Source organism: Artemia sp. Qi Xiang Cuo, chromosome 3 (assembly GCF_049724085.1).
Source record: "Artemia sp. Qi Xiang Cuo chromosome 3, ASM4972408v1, whole genome shotgun sequence".
In the NCBI taxonomy this organism is placed as follows: Eukaryota; Metazoa; Arthropoda; class Branchiopoda; order Anostraca; family Artemiidae; genus Artemia; species Artemia sp. Qi Xiang Cuo.
In genome coordinates, this window is record NC_142796.1 from 42,926,810 (window position 1) to 42,948,394 (window position 21,585).

The window sequence follows — 21,585 nt, forward strand, 5'->3', positions numbered from 1 at the left end:
TGATACGTTTTTATTCAAATTTTATCCAAAATTGAAATTACAAATTTAAACGTAGACGGTACTAATCAACGTATAATTATTGATTTACACATTTTCAAAGCAATTGATTTAAGGGACCGGTACCTAAAATTATATCTTAGTTAGGCCTGGCTATCATTTGGAAAACAATCAGAAATTAAATAAAAAAAGAGCATTTCGACTGGAAGAAAGGCACATTTTTGAAACCTTTCTCAACTTATTACTATTTGTCTGGATGGAACAATCTCTACTTTAGATACTTACGCTTCGATGTGAAGTTTGGCTTTTTTCCAAGTTTTTTAAGGAAATTTGTAATTGTAAAAGAAAAATTCAAAGCACTAAAAAACTTTTTTTTTTAATGAGCAAGGTGTCAAGAAGGGGGAGTCCCCCTTATATACAGAGTAATTAATAATTGTTTTAAGTTTTAAACTTGCTCGCTCCTTACTTTAGTCGAAAAACCTTTTCTAATTGTTTAACTACATTTCGTGAAACTGTAAAGTTTTAAGAATACAATAATTTTGGTAACGCAAAAAAAAGATCAATATTTCAATGATCTCTGTTTGGATTTTGATTCGTAATCAAACAGTACGTTTTTTTCCCAGCGGTGATCGTACAGACCAAGTGGGCTTAGAACGTCGGGAGAGGGCTCATTCTAACGGAAATAAAAAGTTCTAGTTCTTTTTTTAAGTGGCCAAAAAAATTGGAGGGCAACTAGGCCCCCTCCCATGCCAAATTTTTTCCCAAAATCGTCCGATCAAAATTTTGAGATAGCTATTTTGTTCAGCACAGTTGAAAGACCCAATAACTACGTCTTCGGAGGTAAAATGACCCTCTAAAGCCCCTGGGGAAAGGTTAAAAAATTCGCCCATTCTTTTATTTAAAATCGCGAAGTATGCATAGATTTTTCGGGTGGGGAGGGGGAGACGAATTTTCTGTTGTGAGAATTCAATGGAGAGGATATGTTCCAGGGGGTGAACTTTTCAGAGAAAATTTTACACTGGGTAAATTTGCCAGAATTCATATACGAAATTGTTTTATATGTCTTGCTTTCTCTTTACCGATTCAATTTTACACGTGGAGATGTTAAGGATAATTGGCCGGGGTAAATTTTCACGAGGATCGAATTGTACAGATGACATTTCTATGGGGAGGGGGACTTTTCCGTGGAAGCGGAGCCAGGTATCCTGGAGTTATTTAAAAAAATGATCAGAAAAAAGTTTTTTCAACTGAAAGTAAGTAGCAATATTAATACTTAAAACGAACAGAAATTAATCTCACTCTTTACGCTAAAGTTTAAATTGTGTCCCAATTCTCTAAAAACGACTCCTGAAACACAAGGGTCGTTTAATTTGAACAATAAGTAACTTTTTTTAAAATACCAAAAAACTGTTGCGTGATGAGTGAGGTATTGAGGAGTGGGCAACCCCCGTCATATACGTTATAATTTCTGTTCGTTTTAAGTTTTAATGCTGGTCCTTACTTTCAGTTGAATTTTTTTTCTTTATTTAATGAAGTTTTTAGAGACAAACAATTTTCTAAAGGCAATGGAAAAAGTGTCAATTAAAGTATAAGTATATAAAAAGGAAAAAAGTAAGTAATTACAAAAAAATGCACAAAACAATAGCCTACTTACAAAAAAAAAGATATAAACTCCCAGCATTTAGTTCTGTTGAGCAATGCCGAGGCGTTGGACGGATGTTTTTTTTAACAATATCGACAGTTTTGAACTTGGTTATCAATCACCGAATATTTAATGGCTTTAGACTCAGTATTTTTAAAAGTAACGCATTATCAAAGTAGTTTGTTCAAAGTAAAACATTAAAACTAAGATTAAGAAAATCAAATAAAAATTTTAATCCAATATTTCTAATATGATTATGAATACGAAAAGCCAGTATATTTGACAGCTTTATACTTTATAACTGTAAAAATTAAATCTTTTTCAAAGTGACAACTAGATAAAATCACTTTTGTCACTCCTCTAAATACAATCCCTCCTGGAAAAAAAATATAATAAAGCACAAAAAAACGGATCTCTTCAGAGGGAAAATTTTAAAATTCTCTTCAAGGGAAACATTTGTGATTATAGTGGCTTTATATATCACCTCATGGGTACTCTAGTAATGCAAGCAAAAGTTGACGGCATATTCTTACCAGAATTGCCCCTTATTAAGTTGTTTTCCTTGTGTTTTCTGTAATTATAAATACTTTCTTGTGTTCTAATAACTGCACTAATTACTAATAAACAAATACATATTTAGGATCATCATAAAAAGCTGATTCTTTGACCGAATGTTATCAATAGCTAGGCTCTTTTACTTTCGTTATCAAACAGTTCGTGGTAACGAACTGTAAGTAAGGAGCGACCCGGCTCAATGGTAACCGAAACTCTAAAAAACGGGATTTTGATACCAATAGATACAACAAAAGAATCAAATTTTAATTCTGATTTCAAATATATAAGTTTCATTAAGTTTAATCTAACCCATCAAAAGTTACGTGCCTGAGAAAATTTGGCTGATTTTCAAAAAAAGGGGGAAAGACCCCCTAAAAGTTATAGAACCTTAATGAAAATCACACCATCATATTCAGCGTATCAGAGAACCCTACTGTAGAGGTTTCAAGCTCCTATCTACAAAAATGTGGAATCTTACATTTTTTGCCAGAAGAAAGATCACGGATGCGTGTTTATTTGTTTGTTTGTTTGTTTGTTTGTTTGTTGTTTTTTTTTTTTTTCCAGGGGTGATCGTATCGACCCAGTGGTCCTAGAATATCGTGGGAGGGCTCATTGGAACGGAAATTAAAAGTTCTAGTGCCCTTTTTAAGTGACCAAAAAAATTGGAGGACAACAAGGCCCCCTCCCATGCTAATTTTTTTCCCGAAGTCACCCAATCAAAATTTTAAGATAGCCATTTTGTACAACATTGTCGAAAATATGATAAAAATGTCTTTTAGGATGACTTGATCTTCCAAAGTCCCCAGGGGGAGGGCTGAAAGCTATGAACTTTACTCAATGTTAACATATAGTATTGGTTATTGGGAAGTATACAGACTTTTTCAGAGGAGATTTTTTTCTGGTAGGTGGGGAAGGAGAGGGCCGGGGGCTATAGGGACGGATCTGTCCATGAAGGAAGTTGTCCGGGGGGACGGGACATTGCTATGAAGGGGGCGCCGGATTTCCCAGCATTATTAAAGAAAAAGATCAGGAATTAAATAAAAAAAAACAAGTTTTTCAACTGATAAACTGATTGTGATTAAGAGGTTATTTTTAAAGAACTGGAAAAAAAATTCGAACTATAGTTTAAAGAGCAGAGTATTGACTAGGGGGCGAACCCCCTAATATACGTGTTAAAAATTTATGAATATAGAAGTTCGTTACGTAAGTTAATTCTAGGTTACGTATATTTATTACTAATAAAAACGTTCGTAAATAAAATTAAACAAGTTTCGAGAAAGCCATTTAACCAAATATAATATGCAAATTTTGTTTTAATTATTCATGTACGGTGAGCCAAAATCAAAACCTGCATTAATTCAAAAACGTTCAAAAATTAAATAAAAAAAACAAGTTTTTTAAACTGAAAGTAAGGAACGACGTTAAAACTTAAAACGAACAGAAATTATTCCGTATATGAAGGGGCTGTCCCCTCCTCAACGCCTCGCTCTTTACGCTGAAGTTTGACTTTCTCACAACTCTATTTTTTTAAACAATAAAAAAACATTAGCGTAAAGAGCGAGGCGTTGAGGAGGGGACAGCCCCCTTCATATACGGAATAATTTCTGTTCGTTTTAAGTTTTAACGTCGTTCCTTACTTTCAGTTTAAAAAACTTGTTTTTTTTATTTAATTGACGAGTAGGATCGTTATTTACTCACCATGCATTACTATAGAGAATTGATTTTTTTTTTTTTTTTTTTTTTTTTTTTTTTTTCTAATCGAATCATATAGAAAAAATGTTTGTGTAAAACTAGTTAAGGGTTACTCAGTCACAAATTAGAACTTATATTTTCCTTATTATGGGTCAAAATCTATTGGGAGGCAGCCAACAAAGGGGCAACAAACATTTTTTCCATGGTTTTTTCCCTATTCTGCTCTCTTTCCTTTGGTTTCCTGATAATTACTTTATAGTCCCAAATTTCCAGGAAGGCCTTGCCCCTTTTGCCGGCGCCCATGTATGATGTAATAACATAGTACTTGACTTCATTTGCAAAAAACAAAATTAAGGCTCTTAACAATTTTTCTGACTTTTGACCTATCTAGATCGTTTTTTATGCGGGAATATCCCAAGATACCAATTTTCCCGAAAAAATATGGAGCCGTTTTCGAGAACATACAGACATACATAAATACATACACAATTATTACTTGTATGTAAAGATACTATATGTATAATTTGTAATTATCTGATTAATTATTTGCAATTTACTTGCTGCCTATTTAGCTTATATATTTTGAATAATACCTTCTTTCAAGAATGTTAATTTCTTAGAGCTTTATACCTGGCTCCTTTGGCTATGAGATGTCCCAAAACCATTGGCTAGAGCTGGTGTGCATTGGCAAACGCCAACACTATGTTAACAGCTTGCGAGATTTCCAAAAACCATTGGCGACAGCCGGGCTGCCACTTGGTTCAGAAAGTCCCTAAAGTCGCTGATTTTGACTCCAAGAACGTGTGGCAGTCCCACTAGAGCTGGTGTTTTTGGGAAGACGCCGATGTTATGTTGATAGTCTGCGCCAATTTTTTGCTTATATTGCTTTCACTGTTGTGGAAATTTACGATGCAAATTTTGTGGATGGACTAATGGCTGTGGATCTTTCTATTGAAATTTTAATCTTATTCGGCTAATTAGCTTACTTCCTTGTGAAAAATATCTTTTTTCAAGAATGTTCCCAAATGGATGGCCAACAAGTAAAAACCCTTGATAATCAATTTTTTTTTATGACTTATTTTATTGTACGCCGTTTTATGACTAAATTTTTGCCTTTAATGTATGACCTGTTTGATATGACATTATTTTTGTTACTTTGATATTTTTCTTAATTGTTTAATTCCTATTTGTCTGTATTTTGTCTGTTTATATTTCTTAATGTTTTGGTGTCCCTGATCCTAATTTCATTGAAGTGCTTGTGATGGTTGTTGTTTACTTAAATTTTTTTTAAGATGCGAACTTAGCCTATATTCGGCGATTTATCGCTTGTGAAAAGTTTTAAGAATAAAGCCTTATTCTATTCTATACATGTTTGGAATCAGCAGAATAAGTCGCTTTAATTCTCTTTATTTCTCACCCTTCATAAAGAATATTTTTAATATGGTCAGATAAGCTTGTTCAGATAGAAAGTATGTACCAAAAAAAATTTTTGAAGTTAAAAATTAAGCGCTGAAGCAAATCATTAACTTAAATTTTTTTTTTTTTTTAATGTAAAATGATGAACAGTTAAATTTGAGATTGATCAATTGTAGTCTATATTCCCATTTGAATTGAAAGTAATATCTGAAACCTACCATCAATATCTTAAAAATTGCAAATAAATCGAAGTTGGGCTATGGCTCTAAGTAGCTCTTGGTGCTAGCTATATCTTTGCAATGAATAAATTTTAACCTACCAAAAATGCTGTTACTATGAATTTTTTCTAGGTTAACCAGGCAGAACTACCACCTACTCTAGAAAAAGCTGATGAGCCAGCTGTAATGAAAACAGTTGAACGTTTTCCTGCTGGTCCTCCACCCCCTGTCCAAAAAAGGAGTGCTCAATTTATTTTGGATGAAACTGGGGATCCAAAACCTCAAAAGTAGTACCAATTTACCCATAGAACAGGAGTCGCCCTCGCAGCTTTTGTTGCCTTTACCGCTTAGCTCTTCCTGGAGAGTTTTTACTATGAGTGCACCTAAATCTTCACCTGTCAAAAATAGGCTTTTTCCATGGATGAACTCAAACGTGAAGTCTCAGTCACTCAGGGAATTACGAAATGCAAACCAACGGCCGGAAGTTCCCGCAGCTAAAATAAGGGTCGCCATGCTCAAAGCTTTCTATAAGATATAAGACAATATATAAAATAATACAAAAAACAGCCATTCTATATATTCTAGACGTCCCTAAATAAGAGAATCTACATTCAAAAGAGCAATTTAAAAAAAAAATTGTACTTTATGGAGATTCACGTAAGAGTCCACCAACCATATGGAGTATTATAACTAACCAGGAGCTGTTATATTTTTTTTCCTTTTACGATTACAATATTCACCAAGAAAGACTTGACTGAAGAATTATTTTATTGGGAAGCAAACCGTTCAGAAAAACAACAGAAGGAGAAAGCTCCTCCCATGACATGATGATTTTCAGGTGGTCGCTTTCTTAATTACCACTTGACCTCTGATCATGGAGAGATGTCTACAAATGATAATTCTAATTGTTTTTTCTTTGTTATCTTTTGTCGATAGTTGACACTCGTCTATTCTGAATATTTTTTTTTTGCAATTAAAAACACAAGTCGATTTTGAATTTAAATTCTTAATTTAACTTGAAAAATTAATTCCTTCTTCTTTGCATTCAGCTTGTTAATTGCAGCAATTGCAACTGTAAATATATATATATATATATATATATATATATATATATATATATATATATATATATATATATATATATATATGACAGCTATTCTAGACGTCCCTAAATAAGATAATGAGCTTTCCGACAGAGCAATTTTTTTCATTTTATGGAGATTCACGGAAGAGAATGATATTCACGTAAGAGAGCAAAATTTCCGTCTTCTGCAAAAGCACAATTTAAATGACGCTAATATAGGAACAGATCGAAAAAAAACATTGCACTTCGAACGAAAAAGACTAGTTTCTCAAAAAATAGCGGTTTTTTAAACAAATAAGCTTGGCAGATATTCATATATGGCAGAATAAGCTGGCCAGATATGTTAATTGTAACTTGTTTAACTAGTAATATGTTATCAATCAATCCAAAATTTAATTCTTGCTGCGGATTCATGTAAAAATCGTTGTCAAAGTCGTTTGCAATTTCCTTTATTGTGCGGTTAGTATAATTAGCATATGATCTGATAACTGTGTCCTTTATGTTTTGTGACTCCTCTACTTGTCTGACTAAGTCTGACACTTTTCCCTGTACTGATTCACTCCATGGTTGATGAATCATTATACGGGAATTTTGACATGCGAATCAACGGCCGGGAGTACCCGCAGCTAAAATAAGGCTCGCCATACTCAAAGCTTCTGCGTAACAGATTGTGTTGACTACTATCTGTTTTTAATACTTTCAATAAAATCATAAATACCAAGCCCTGAAGCTACTTCCCCTCCAGGGCTGTTAATGTAAATGCAAATTGGGTCACTACTTTGAGATTTCAAGTCGGTCAGCTGGGAAACATCTGCATCGATCCAACTCGTTATAAAAACGTTACGCTCGTTATGTATACTCCCGGTCATAAAATATCTAAATGAAGATAGAAATGTAGCGTTTGAAGCTACCTTGGGTTGGCTACACATGGCTGCTTGTGTCATCCAGGAGGGACGAGGAGACTGAGACTTCATGTTTGAGTTCATTCATGGAAAAAGCCTATTTTTAACAGGTAAAGATTCAGGCGTACTCACAGTAAAAACTCTCCAGGAAGAGCTAAGCGGTGAAGTCGACGGAAGCTGCGAGGGCGACTGAAGCCAGCTGTAATGAAAACAGTTGAACGTTTTCCTGCTGGTCCTCCACCCCCTGTCCAAAAAAGGAGTGCTTAATTTATTTTGGATGAGACTCTGGGGATCTAAAACCTCAAAAGTAGTACCAGTTTACCCATAGAACAGGAGTCGCTTTTGAAGCTTTAATCGCCTTCACCGCTTAGCTCTTCCTGGAGTTGCGAGCCTTATTTTAGCTGCGGGTACTACCGGACGTCGATTCGCATGTCGAAACTCCCGTATAATGATTCACCAACCATGGAGTGGAGCAATACAGGGAAAAGTGTCAGACTTAATCATACAAGTAAAGGAGTTACAAAATCTAAAGGATACAGTTATCCAATTATATGCTATTTTTACTAACCGCACAATAAACGAAATCGCAAACGACTTAGACAACGATTTCTACATGAATCCGCAACAAGACTTAAATTTTGGATTGATTGATAACATATTACTAGTTAAACAAGTTGCAATTAACATATCTGGCCAGCTTATTCTGCCATATATGAATATCTGCCAAGCTTATTTGTTTAAAAAACCGCTATTTTTTTAGAAACTAGTCTTTTTCGTTCGATATATATATATTGTTTTAAGCAATGTATATGTTAACGCTACCTCGCTATGAATATCCTATGTTGTTTAAAGCCTATTTGTTTAAAAACCGCTATTTTTTTGAGAAACTAGTCTTTTTCTTTCGAAGTACAATGTTCAACAGGTGATGAGAAGTCCGGCTGCTGAAGCTAAATTTGATTCCCTTTAAAAGCGGGCAACTGGGCTTTAATTTGCATTGGTTTCTGGCTACGGCATCGTTTACATATATTTTAAAGCTTCGTTTGCATTTTAGCTTGAGAATTGTAAAGCCTTGTTTTTGTAAAGAGTTTGAGATTTACTCTAATAAATTACAGCTTTTAAAATTCGTTTTGTTTTATTCAATCATAGGTAGCGAAATCGCGCTGCCTAAGTAAAGAACGATTTTTGCACAATGTATTTTTTTTTCTTCAGACGAGGGCACTTCGTATCGAAGGAGTTGTCGTAGAAACTACGAAAGGGATCATTCGATTAAAAATTGGAGTGGCTTATGCCCTTTTTAATAGTCGAAAGTGATTGGATAGCAACTAACATCCCTTCCACACCCACCATTTCTCCAAAGCCATCCAGTCAAAATTTTTGAGATAGCTATTTATGCTAAGCGTAGTTGATTTCCAGATAGAAATTATGTTTTTTTTTTGGAGGACACTCCCCCACAACCCTGAGGGCAAGGGTTTTTAAGTTATGCCTTGGGAGGAGCATATAAGAACGATGTTGGCACAATATATTATTTGTATATTTTTTTTTTTTTTTTTTTTTCTTTAGACCAGGGCATTTCATATCGAAGAAGTTGTCGTAGAAACTTTGGAAAGGGTTTTGTAGTATTTTGGGAATTGTAGTAGTTTGTGCCCTTTTTAATTGTCGAAACTGATTGGGAAGCAACTAACACCCCTTCCCAGCCCACCATTTCCCGAAAATCATCCAACCTTCTCCCTTTAGAGGTCCTTGAAACTTGCCTAGATGACAGGCTTTCACAAATTTTGACAAAACGGCATTTTACCTTAATTTTATTTATCAGTTTCTTTTTTTCTGGCTTTACTTCTGAAAATGTAATTCCTGTTATTTGAGAGGATTGTTAAACCATATCAATGTTGTTGTTTTTTTTGTTTTGTTTTTTTTCAAAATTAAGGTTTTTGCTTATCATGCATGTTTTTGGCCGATTTTAAATAGAAGACGCGTACCGTCTTCAAGTTTCGACAAAAGATAAAATTTTTGGTATTATTCGATATCTGAGATTTAACTTTATAAATTCACCGCATTACTTTTTTTAGATTTGCCTCAGTTTTTTTTAAGAAAAATATTTTTTTTAAATAAGGAATTTTGCGACTAAGCTGAAGCTACTATTTCAAACGAATAGACAAGATTTTTATACCATATTGTTCATTAGCTTTAGATCTATTTATTCACCGTGCCAGATTTTTAAAATTGCTTTGAATTTTCTGTATAAACTAAAACCATTAATTGTTACCGCTAGATGGACTCGTCTTCGCTATTTCTCATTCAAAGAAATAAAGGCGGATCCGTCATAAAGGGTGAATGTAATGCCTTTAGAGTGGTGGTTTAACAAAATGCAGTTTTGTCTTACTGTTACGGTCTGACAAAAAGACAAGGCAAAGTTCTTGACTAGACTACTTTGGAATATTCTTCTCTGTAATTTATCGGACTCAGTGATTTAAACAATTTCGTCACGGGAAATAAAAACGGAAGGAGAAAATAAAGCGAAGCTCAAGACAATTCTAAAAGTATCTAATCTTGGATGTCCCATTCGATGTATTTGGTTACAGTAAAATGGAAATTATGTCTTTGGATATTGTTTTGTTCAAAGTTGTTCAACAAATCCGAATATAATTTATTTTTTTACGTTTCATTAATTTATCTATGTGCATTTATTACCAATCCACAACAAGTAATGAAAATGCAGCATGGAAACCGATAGAATCTTCTTAATTCATGTATTTTGAAATTATACCGAATCACGGGCTATCTTTTGAAAGTTAGCTTCCAAAAAATTAAACATATTCATACATTTGCCATTCACGCTTTTTCCAGCATAAAATCACTACTGTTAAAATGGGATCTAATGCCTAGACTGGTTACAGTCCCAGTTGAGAAACTAACTTTGTAGATATTGTTTGTTAGATTTTTTTCCCATTTGTTTCTCATCAACAGTTTGTTCGTAATGTCAAACCAATAAAAGTGAAATCAATAAATTTAGTGTCTCACTCTTTACCTGATGAAACAATTTCCGCTAATATTTCAATATAATTACTAGATTAGTATGTTAGGTACTTATATATTATAGCGACCACACTTTGTTCTTGATCTTTAATGAAATCGGTTCTCTGTCTTCACTCGGAAATAATCAGCTTAACTTGAGCGAGAGAAACTATTTTGGGGGTATATTTTAATTAAATATTTAATATATAGAGGTGGCTAATTTAGATATTAAATATAATGTGTTCTGGCCGTCCTGCTTCCCATAATTCTATTTTCCTTAATTTTTTTTACTTAAGTATTATATTTTCATTAACATTTTGATATATTTCATTATGATTAACCTAACCTCACTTCTTTGGTGTGGTCGCTATAACACGAAAGCGCCAAATATTATTTGAATATATTCCAATATAGCCTATGTGGGTAACAATGGAAGGAAGCACGATGCTCTGATTAATAGATAATAACTGCAAATATGAAGTGACATTTTTTTTTTTTTTATATATATATCCTAGAATTATACCGTCAATCATCTGAGGGTAGGTGGATTGTTAAAAAAAAGCTACCATGTTATTTGGAAAATACATTTTGTAGTACTACTGTTATTTTATTAGGATGTTTCCATGAGATTGGACTAACAACATTGACCGCACCCTCCCCCCCCCTCATTACAAAGTCGTTCCTGGCGTTGGCGATGCGGGAGAAAAATTGATTACCACACCCCTCCCGATTCAAATATAAGTGAAAAAAGCTAAATCAAAATCAGATCAAACTAATATGTTTGCTCTGTTACTGCGGTACTTGTGTCTTATAGCCACCACACTCAAGAAGTGAAGTTGGGTTAATCATAGTGAAATGTACCAAAATAGGATGTAAATGTAATAGTTTAGTAACAAAATTATGGAGACTATAGCAAAGAATTATGGAAGGGGGCCGCCCAGACCGTATTGCATAAAACACGACCTAAATTAACAAAAATACCAACTAAATATTTAATTAAAATATAGCTTCAATGTAGTTTCCCACCGAGCTGAAACTAATATTGTCAAACGTTTCATATTAACGAACTGTAAGTAAGGAGCGACGTTGCTCAATTGTAATCGAAAATCTAAAAAAAGGAATTTTGATAAGAAGAGATATACCGAAAGAATCAGATTTTTATTTTGATTTCAAATATATAAGTTTAATCAAGTTTAGGCACCCCCTGGAAGTAACAGAACCTTAATGAAAACCCCACCATCAGATTCAGTGTATCAGAGAACCCTACTGTAGAGGTTTCAAGCTCCTACCTACAAGAATGTGGAATTTTGTATTTTTTGCCAGAAGAAAGATCACGGATGCGTGTTTATTTTCTTTCTTTTTCTTTCAGGGGTGATCGTATCGACCCAGTGGTCCTAGAATATCGTGGAAGGGCTCATTGAAACGGAAATTAAAAGTTCTAGTGCCCTTTTCAAGTGACCAAAAGAAATGGAGGGCAACTAGGCCCCCTCGGACGCTCATTTTTTCCCATGGTCACCCGATCAAAATTTTGAGACAGCTATTTTACTCAGCATGGTCAAAAATATAATACCTATGTCTTTTAGGATAACTTAATCCCCAAAAGTCCCCGGGGGGGAGGGCTGAAAGTTATGGACTTTACCCAATGTTTACATATAGAATTGTTTATTGGGAAGTATACAGACGTTTCCAGGGGATATTTTTTTCTGGAAGTGGGGGGGGGATCGGGCGTTATGGGAGGATCTTTCCATGGGGGAAGGGACATTGCTATGAAGGGGGCGCAGGATTCCCAGCATTGTTTAAAAAACAATCAGAAATTAAATTAAAAAAAAGTTTCAACTGAAAGTAAGGAGCAACATGAAAACTTAAAACGAAAAGAAATTATTACATACATGATTGGGTTCGCCCCCTAGTCAATACCTCGCTCTTTAGGTCAAATATTTTTTAGTACTTTCATAAGAGCTATTTATTCTAACGGCTTTTGTGATTAAGGGGTCATTTTTAAAGAATTAGAACAAAATTCGAACTTTAGTGTAAAGAGCGAGGTATTGACTGAGGGATGAACCCCCTAGTATACATATTAATAATATATAAATATAGAAGTTCGTTACGTATGTTAATTCGTAAGTTACGTATATTTATTACTAAAAAAATGTTCGTAAATAAAATTAAACAACTATCGAGAAAGCCATTTAACCAAATAAAAGTATAATTAATATGCATTTTTTTAAATTTATTCATGTACGGTGAGCCAAAATTATTCACGCACGGTGAGTCAAAACCTGCATTAATTCAAAAATGTTCAAAAACTAATAATAAAAAAATAGTTTTTTTAACTGAAAGTAAGGAGCGGCATTAAATCTTAAAACGAACAAAAATTATTCCGTATACGAAAGGGCTGTCCCCCCTCAACGTCTCCCTCTTCACGCTAAAATTTGACTCCTTCTCACAACTCTATTTTTTCGGAACAATATAAAAACTTTAGCGTAAAGAGCGAGACGTTGAGGAGGGGACACCCGCTTTCATATGCAGAATAATTTCTGTTCGCTTTAAGTTTTAATGTCGCTCCTTACTTTCAGTTAAAAAAAAACTTGTTTTTGTGTTTAATCTGGTATAAAGACCATGAAAACCAGTTATTGTCTCATGTTCGCGATACAAAACCTCGAGAGAACTGAGTGTGGTGGCTTTAAAACACAAGTACCGTTACTACTACTGCTAACTGCTCACCGCAGCACCAAGCCACCTGGGGCCAACAAAGCTATGCACGCTCCTTTTCTCTGAAGTCCTTCTTTACGACATCCTCCCACCCAACCGCGGACAGCATGCTTTCTGTTAGGCTCCGACGGTTGGCCGAAAAGCACCATCTTTGGCAATCTGTCATCCTCCATCCGCAGAACGTGCCCCAGCCATCTCCACCTTTCTCACATTATAGCCCTAGAAAGCGGGATGGAACGACACTTACTGTACAGCCTACTGTCTGAAATATGGTCATTCAGCCAGGCACCCAAAACAATTCGTTGGCAATTTCTCTGGAAAAGGTCTGGGAATCATCTCTGCCTCTATAATCACCACACTCACTCTTATTACCTTTCTTATACAGTGATTTAATTAGGGCTTTCCTAAAATCGCCAGGTACTTCTAATTCTTCGAAAATCAAATTCATAACCTTCAGTAACTTGCTTCTAATCTCAGAGCCACCATATTTAAGAAACACATTTACCACGCTATCAGCACGTGGCGCCACCACAAGATCACCTATACTATCTGAAATGGAACTGTTTTCTTCGCGAATGGAGCAGGACATGATCGTAGAGGGGTTTTTACTTAGTTTGTCCATGCATCGATCTCGGATTGTTGGGGATGGGAATTGAAGGATATATCAACGCAATATAGAGCGTGTGGCCCATGGAAAGGGTCTAATAAAAAACGAGTGCGCCAACCATGTCACAAAAAATTTGACTTCTATAAACCTTGTCAAGAACATGGCCGATTTTTCAAAAATTCTCACCAAAAGCTGTATCTCAAGCCTCACTAAGGATCTTCGCGGGGCTATAAAAAAAAAAAACACGACAATGGTGGAAATACTGAAGAACTAAAATTTATAATAAAGAATGTACCTTTTTTGCATTTGATAACCACCAACAATGTTTCTCGGCATGCAGCAAATCTGAGTCTCTTGAAAATAAGTTTTCTAGGGTCCCTGAAGTTGTAATGCTAGCAGTCAATGAAAAAAACTGGAGAGGTATTACATAAGGCTATCAACCTTTTAATCGATTCAACCACAAACCTTACCGAATCTTTCATGAGAGTCGTTGTTAAATTCTTAGGGCCCAAACAGGTTCGCTGATCCAAAAGAAATTCGCATGCCGTACGTATCACGGCAGTAGCTCTTGCCAAATATCATGGCAGTAGATGGCACAATCGCTCATTAAATAGCATATTATAATAGGTGTCTTAAATAGTACGTCGCCTTAGTTTATTTGTAGAATAAGAAGGTGTCTGGAAATTTTGTTAAACAAAACGAATAAAGCTGAGCTTATTTTCAATTTATATCAGGATTAAGAAAATAAAATGATCTTTAAAATGAGGGGTCTAATTCCAAGTTAATTCTTAAGTGGGTGGAAATGCGAGCCTATGTGACGTCACTTCAAATATAATTCTCATTCATCGTTCTTTTATAATCAAGCGGTAATGATTAATATATTCGCAAAGAGTATTGAATGAGGAATTGCATTGCATTTCTCTTTTGTTGCATAAGTGTTGAGTTCAAATTAATTTTTTTAAATGCAATTTTTTTCAGTCGACAGTAAGAAAAAAATGGGGGGGGGGGGAGCTGTCTTAAAGTCGGCCCTCTTTAGAGAGGGCCGACGAAGGGGCAGTACCTGTCTCCCACATATATGAATTAATGTCTGGTACTTTTAAGTTTTATTGCTGTTCCTTGCTTTCAGTCGAAAAAAAAACTTGTATTTAAGTGTATGTTTCATTTAAGTGTTTTTTTATGATGGCCGATGCAAGTTCATTATATTTGGGCTCGTTTTGTGTTCATGGCCGTATTTTTGGCTTTAATACGCTTATCTATCTATTTGCCCATAGTCCCACGACAAGGGTAAAAAAAATTTCTATGAAACGTGAAAAACGTACACGTTGCGCGAGACAACTAATTCCACTGTCGTTTGGAATCTACAAAAGGGGTATAAAGCCCGTCTAGTGAGCAATGATAGCAGCGTGCAGGGATTGCTGCCAAAATTAGATTCAAAATATGGCCAGAACTAGGTCTCCCATCTACTGACTTCAAGGCGGCGAAAAAAGCCTACTTAAAAAAAAATTGATTTCCACTAAATATCAACTCGTGCAGTTACCTAGCATTACTGCGGGACAATCTGATAACTCAAAATTTATTTTCATATTAGATTATTATTGGTCTTAAGTATCTAGTATGGACTTTCGATTCCAGCCCCTCCAATACCCAGTGCCGTCCTTTGTGGGTGGTAAGTGGTGCTACCGCACTGGGCCTCGCGCTAACAGGGCCAAATATGTTATGAATTACAATCACATGAGTGATTTTGTGACTTCATGAGGGGACTCACAGAAAAAACCGTGGAATGTACGACTTGAGTTCCCAAATGTGCGCTCCCTCTTTATATGAAGCGGGGCCAGTGGTTTTAAAACTGTCAAAACCCTCCTTCGTTAGACCCGCTTTTGGCCCTAAACCACAACGCTCCCGCTAAACCCTATGAATCACATTGGTAACAGTCCCGCTAGAGACTACATTATTATTGTTCCCGCTATATTGCCCCGCGTAGTGCCGGCTGCACAAGGCCTTGCGCACCAGTAAGGCCGCGTCTCCCAATAGCCCAGTTGTATATCTGATTTCAATGAACTTTATTAAAAGAAATGGGTGATTTTGTAGAAACAAATATTTAAGTTTGAATCCTGTTTAAATCCTCTACATGCTATCCTTCAGTCTAGCATCAGGTTGTTTGATAATGCTATCGGAATCGAGTCAGACTTCAAATTTAAATTTATTTAGCTTTTGTATTTAGTTCTGAAAACGCTGAGTTTAGTGACTGTGATTCCCATAGCTTTATGATACAATTTTTACACATTATATTATCAATTTTTGATATGTTTTTTAAAGTAATTTTGTAATCCCCCTCTCTCTTTCTCTCTCCCTCCCTTAGAGAAGCTAGATATCTTGGGTCTAAAAATAATAATTACTGTCTACGCTTAGTGTCTCCAAAGGAGGTAAACTTGAGAAACTTCTCAACGTTAGGAATCATTTTAGGTTTTTGCTTCTGAAATATGAGTTAGAAGCTAAAATTAAGAAAAACCACGGTACTTGTCTATTATATAAAACACACTCGAGAATTGAAATTTGGTGAATGCTAATGAAATAAAACAAAATATGATAAAAATACAATGCTTAAGCAACAAAATTATGAAAAATATCACAAAGAATTGCGGAAGGGTGGCCGCCCAGAGCGCTTAACCTAAAATTACCTAGCCTAACCAAAATACCGACTAAACATTCAACTATAATAAAAGCTTTTATTTGGTTTTTCAACAAGCCGAAGATTATTGTCTGGTATTGACAGCGTGAAAAACCGGGTAATCGCAATAGAATTTCTTGAGTGTGTTTTATATTTTAGACAAGTACCAAAACCATATATAATTGACAAGGGCGCATTCAAGATTGTTGTTTGGGGGGCTGAAATATTTTTTGGAAGAGGGGAGTTACAAAAAACTTCCAAATTGATTTTGTAAAAATTGTTGTTACATTTTTGCGAGTAAGCCAAATAATTGTTGGAAGGAGGGGTAAAAACCCGGTAGCTCTCCCCACTTGGATGCTTCCTCGATCATAAAAAAATTCTCCCACTGAAACACATGCGGTCAATCCCTCTTTGACACATTGTTTGAGATCTGCACTTCTAAACCTAGATATTTCTAAAAAGCAATGATCGGTTTCTGGCGTTCTGGTACGAATGTTACAACAAATACTTTTTTTGCAATAAGAAACATATCACCCCCAAAAAAGCTAGTCAACAGTATGGTACAAGCTTAACTGACGGAGAAAACAACCTAGTGGTTATTGACTTAAATAGCATTTCAAATTTCAATTACTTTTGTTCTGGTATGTATGTAAATAAAATATATCATGTTACAAAAGGAAACGATTTTTGAATAGCAGAAAAATGTTTTCTTCGATTAAAAACTCAAGAGAGAAAAAACGGGTTAGTACTTTTCTGTTATTGCAGCCCCACTCAAGAAGTAAAGTTAGGCTAGTCCTAATAAAAAAAATACCAAAACGTGATGAAAATGATGCTTTAGAAACAAATTTGGCTATTTGTTTACACACTAGGGGGCGGGGTTAAAATATAGCGGGTCTGCATGCAAAATGTATTACCTGCAATTACTCTGCATATTATGAAGTAAGAATTTTTTTTCTAATTTCACATTGTCCAAATACTTTACTCCCCCCCCTAAGATGCAAATTGATAGCCCAAATTACATAACTCTGATGTATTCTGTCACCCGCCCCTTTTTTTTCATTGATCATAGTCTAATTGTCTTTTAATACTGACACAAGAATAACCGGTTCTAGGTTTGTTCTCCAGTTTTACACAGCGTAATTCTTGAGTGGGATCAAGCTTTATTTAAATTAAATAAAAAAAAAAACAAGATTTTTTAACTGAAAGTAAGGAACGACGTTAAAACTTAAAACGAACAGAAATTATTCCTTATATGAAAGGGGCTGTCCCCTCCTCAACGCCTCGCTCTTTACGCTAAAGTTTTTTATTGTTTAAAAAAACAGAGTTGTAAGAAAGTCAAACTTTAGCGTAAAGAGCGAGGCGTTGAGGAGGGGGCAATCCCTTTCATATAAGGAATCATTTCTGTTCGTTTTAAGTTTTAACGTCGTTCCTTACTTTCAGTTAAAAAAAACTTGTTTTTTTATTTAATTTTTGAACGTTTTTGAATAAATGCAGGTTTTGATCTTGGCTCACCGTACATGAATAATTAAAACAAAATTTGCATATTAATTTACTTTTATTTGGTTAAATGGCTTTCTCGAAACTTGTTTAATTTTATTTACGAATGTTTTTATTAGTAATAAATATACGTAACTTACGAATTAACTTACGTATCGAACTTCTATATTCATAGATTTTTAATACGTATATTCGGGGGTTCGCCCCTTAGTCAATACCTTGCTCTTTAAGCGTAAGTTCGAATTTGGTTCCAATTCTTTAAAAATGACTGCTTAATCACAAAGGCCGTTAATTAGAATAAATAGCTCTTATGAAAGTACTAAAAAATCTTTGGCTTAAAGAGCGAGGTATTGACTAGGGGGTGAACCCAATCATATATGTAATATTTTTGTCCGTTTAAAGTTTTGATGTTGCTGCTGTTGCAGTTGAAAAACTTGCTTTTTTATATTTAATTTCTGATCTTTTTCTTAAATAATGCTGGGAAGTCCGGCGTCCCCTTCATAGCAATGTCCTTTCCCCCATGAAAACTTCCTTTATGGAAAGATCCTCCCACATAACCCCCGGCCCCCCCCCCACTACCAGGAAAAATATCCCCTGAAAACGTCTATATACTTCCCAATAACCAATACTATATGCTAACATTGGGTAAAGTTCATAACTTTCAGCCCTCCCCCTGGGAACTTCGGGAGATTAAGCCATCCTTAAAGACATACTTATAATATTTTCGAAAATGCTGAAAAAAATAGCTATCTCAAAATTTTGATCCGGTGACTTTGGGGAAAAAATGAGCGTGGGGGTGGGCCTAGTTGCCCTCCATATTTTGGTCACTTAAAAAAGGCACTAGAACTTTTAATTTCCATTCTAATGAGCACTCCCACGATAGTCTAGGACCACTGGGTCGATACGATAACCCCTGGGAAAAAAAAAACAACAAATAAACACGCACCTGTGACCTTTCTTCTGGCAAAAAATGCAAAATTAAACATTTTTGTAGATAGGAGCTTCAAACCTCTACAGTAGGGTTCTCTGATACGCTGAATCTGATGGTGTGATTTTCATTAAGGTTCTATAACTTTTAGGGGGTCTTTCCCCTTTTTTCGAAAATCAGCCAAATTTTCTCAGGCACGTAACTTTTGATGGGTAGGACTAAACTTGTATATTTGAAATAAGCATTAAAATCTGATTCTTTTAATGTATCTATATCAAAATACCGTTTTCTAGATTTTCGGTTACCATTGAGCCGGGTCGCTCCTTACTTACAGTTCGTTACCACGAACTGTTTGATTAAACCTATTTTTATCTTTTTCATTTTTGTAAATGAAAATGCAGTGTGGTCTAAGAAATAATTTTCTTTCTTTAGAATGAACGTTTTTGATCACCACGAAGATGGCTAGCCTACTCGAGTCAACTATATCGCGCAAGCATCCGCGACGGGGAAAAACTGGCAATTTGATTTTGAAACAAGCATTTCATATTTACAGCTAAACAAGTAAAAAATGCCAGGCCCTAGAAACTCCTGATCCCTCATTTCTTTCTTTTTTTCAATCTTACATCAAAATATACCTTATCCAAAAGTCGTCGGCTCCTTATATCGTAGTCAAATCTCCGCTAAAATCTCGTACTTTGGCGAAATGTCAAGTCTAGAAGTTAAACGAGAAGGAATTTCATTGGTTGGCATGGGTTTTACTTTTGACCAATAAACTGTGCCGGTGAAACCTATAGAACATGATCAAAGTTGCAAATAGCGCCACTATAGCGGAGACATATGAATGGGCCCGAATCCAAACGTAAAGTTAAAGAAATGTATTTGCATATCTTTAAAACCTTATAAATTGGGTTTGAGCAGAGTTGTGAAGCTGAAAATAATTTTGTTGTGCTTCATTTAAGGAGAAGATCTATTTTGCAAGGCTTCACTTTTATAACACACAAATTCTTAAAGGTTATCAAAGGTCAGGAGCCTCTAGAGGGAGAAGAAGTGGAGGTAGGTACTTCAAAATATCTTCCAAGGACATACTTTAGCCTGTAGACCCACCCCTGAAAGTTTCATTTTCTTAACCTAGCCACTTTCCAAGACAGCCAAATGTAGCTGAAGTGCAATTTTAACCTTATCTTTAGCGTTTCACAAGATGTAAATGATGTCAGAGGTTAGTAGGATTACTGCTTGAAACAGTATAGGTTAATTGTCAGATAAGTTGCACCTGCTAATCCGGGAAGATGCAAGATCAGTGTGAATAAGTGATGTCATCTATAAACAAAAAAATTGTATCTTCTCAAAAATGAAAAAAACATGTGAAATTATATGTAAAGAAGAAAAAGTGACACTAAATTTGAAATGCGACACATCTTTAGGGCTTTGTAAGTAAGCTATATTTGGAGTAAAGTACACATGATTAATTTTGCTATTCTCCTTGTTGCCTGTAGTGTTTCTAGGAGCTGCTCTTGGGGTAAGTGAAGTAAGTGGTTGGATAGGACACCAAGTGATAGGGGGCACCCTCTGTGGCAAAAATGGTGTGCAAATATATATGGTGAGTAAATTGTTGCAAAAAGTCATGAATTATTTTCAAAGTTTGATGGATCTCATAAAAAGTGTGCAATTATTTCTCACCAAGATGAGATCTCATGAAGGTTTAAACAATGTGATCACCAATCCCTAGGAACTTGCAGACAAAATTGGTATTGTTCCTGAGTTTGAAAAAGAAACCACAATTTGCCAAAGAAAAATAAATAGACAATTTTCTTATTGGGGGGAAGAAAAAACTGTAGATTCTGGAGCACATTTATTTAAGGTCTATTTCTTCTATTTTGTGCTAGACCCTGCAATATCGTCATTAAAGTAGAGATTTGAGCTAATGAAAAATTTTAGTGATAGTTTGAAATTTCTCTACAACTTTCAAAGCTGTCACAATTTCTTGGATAAAGATGCATTGAAGAAAGCCTTTAAACATGTTCAAATCATTTTGTGTGAGGGAGAAGATTGCAATGTGAACAGCAATGAGGAGTTACAAATTTTCAAAGAAATGCTGCCCTCTAGAAGACTCTCAGCTCAAGTTTTGTTCTGTATAACAATTATGGATATATGGACACATTCCCAAACATTTTTATTGCACTGAGTATTGTATTAATGCTTCCAGTATTAGTTGTCTGTGGTGAAATGAGTTTCTCCAAATTAAAGATAATAAAAACTTACTTAAGATCCATATTGAGTCAAGCTTGACTGTGTGAGCTTGTGTTCATGGTCATTGAAAATGATGTGCTAAGTGAATTCAATACAAACAGACCATTCAATGAGTTTTCAAACATGAAAGCCAGAAAAATTTATTTTTATTATAATAAGTTGCATGTATTATTGTTTTATAAGTGCTATATTAAACCAATAAATTGTGAATCATATTTTAACTCCCCATTTTTAATAAATCACCTGGCCATTTATTGACATAATAAATGTTTATTTATTTTTATTGTTATACTTTTTACTAGAGAGCACTGCACACCTTACTTTAAGGGTGAATAATTATATTTTGGTCTACCAGGGGGGGGGGGCACTGAAGAATAGTTTGCTTACCCCAAGAAACGTCTAGGGCCA

At 35.0% G+C, this 21,585-nt stretch overlaps 1 protein-coding gene across 8 annotated transcripts in view; it reads left to right on the forward strand.

The window, feature by feature from the left end:
• The window catches only part of LOC148954123 (patj homolog), a 44,699-nt gene extending 37,595 nt beyond the window's left edge, over window positions 1-7,104 (forward strand). For 4 of the 8 annotated variants that reach the window (XM_089085939.1, XM_089085943.1, XM_089085937.1 and 1 more), the window contains exon 6: window positions 5,653-7,103. The gene's annotated coding sequence lies outside the window, so the exon portion shown is untranslated. The other 4 variants (XM_089085940.1, XM_089085942.1, XM_089085944.1 and 1 more) reach the window with 4 other exon arrangements.
• Window positions 7,105-21,585: the final 14,481 nt, after the last annotated feature.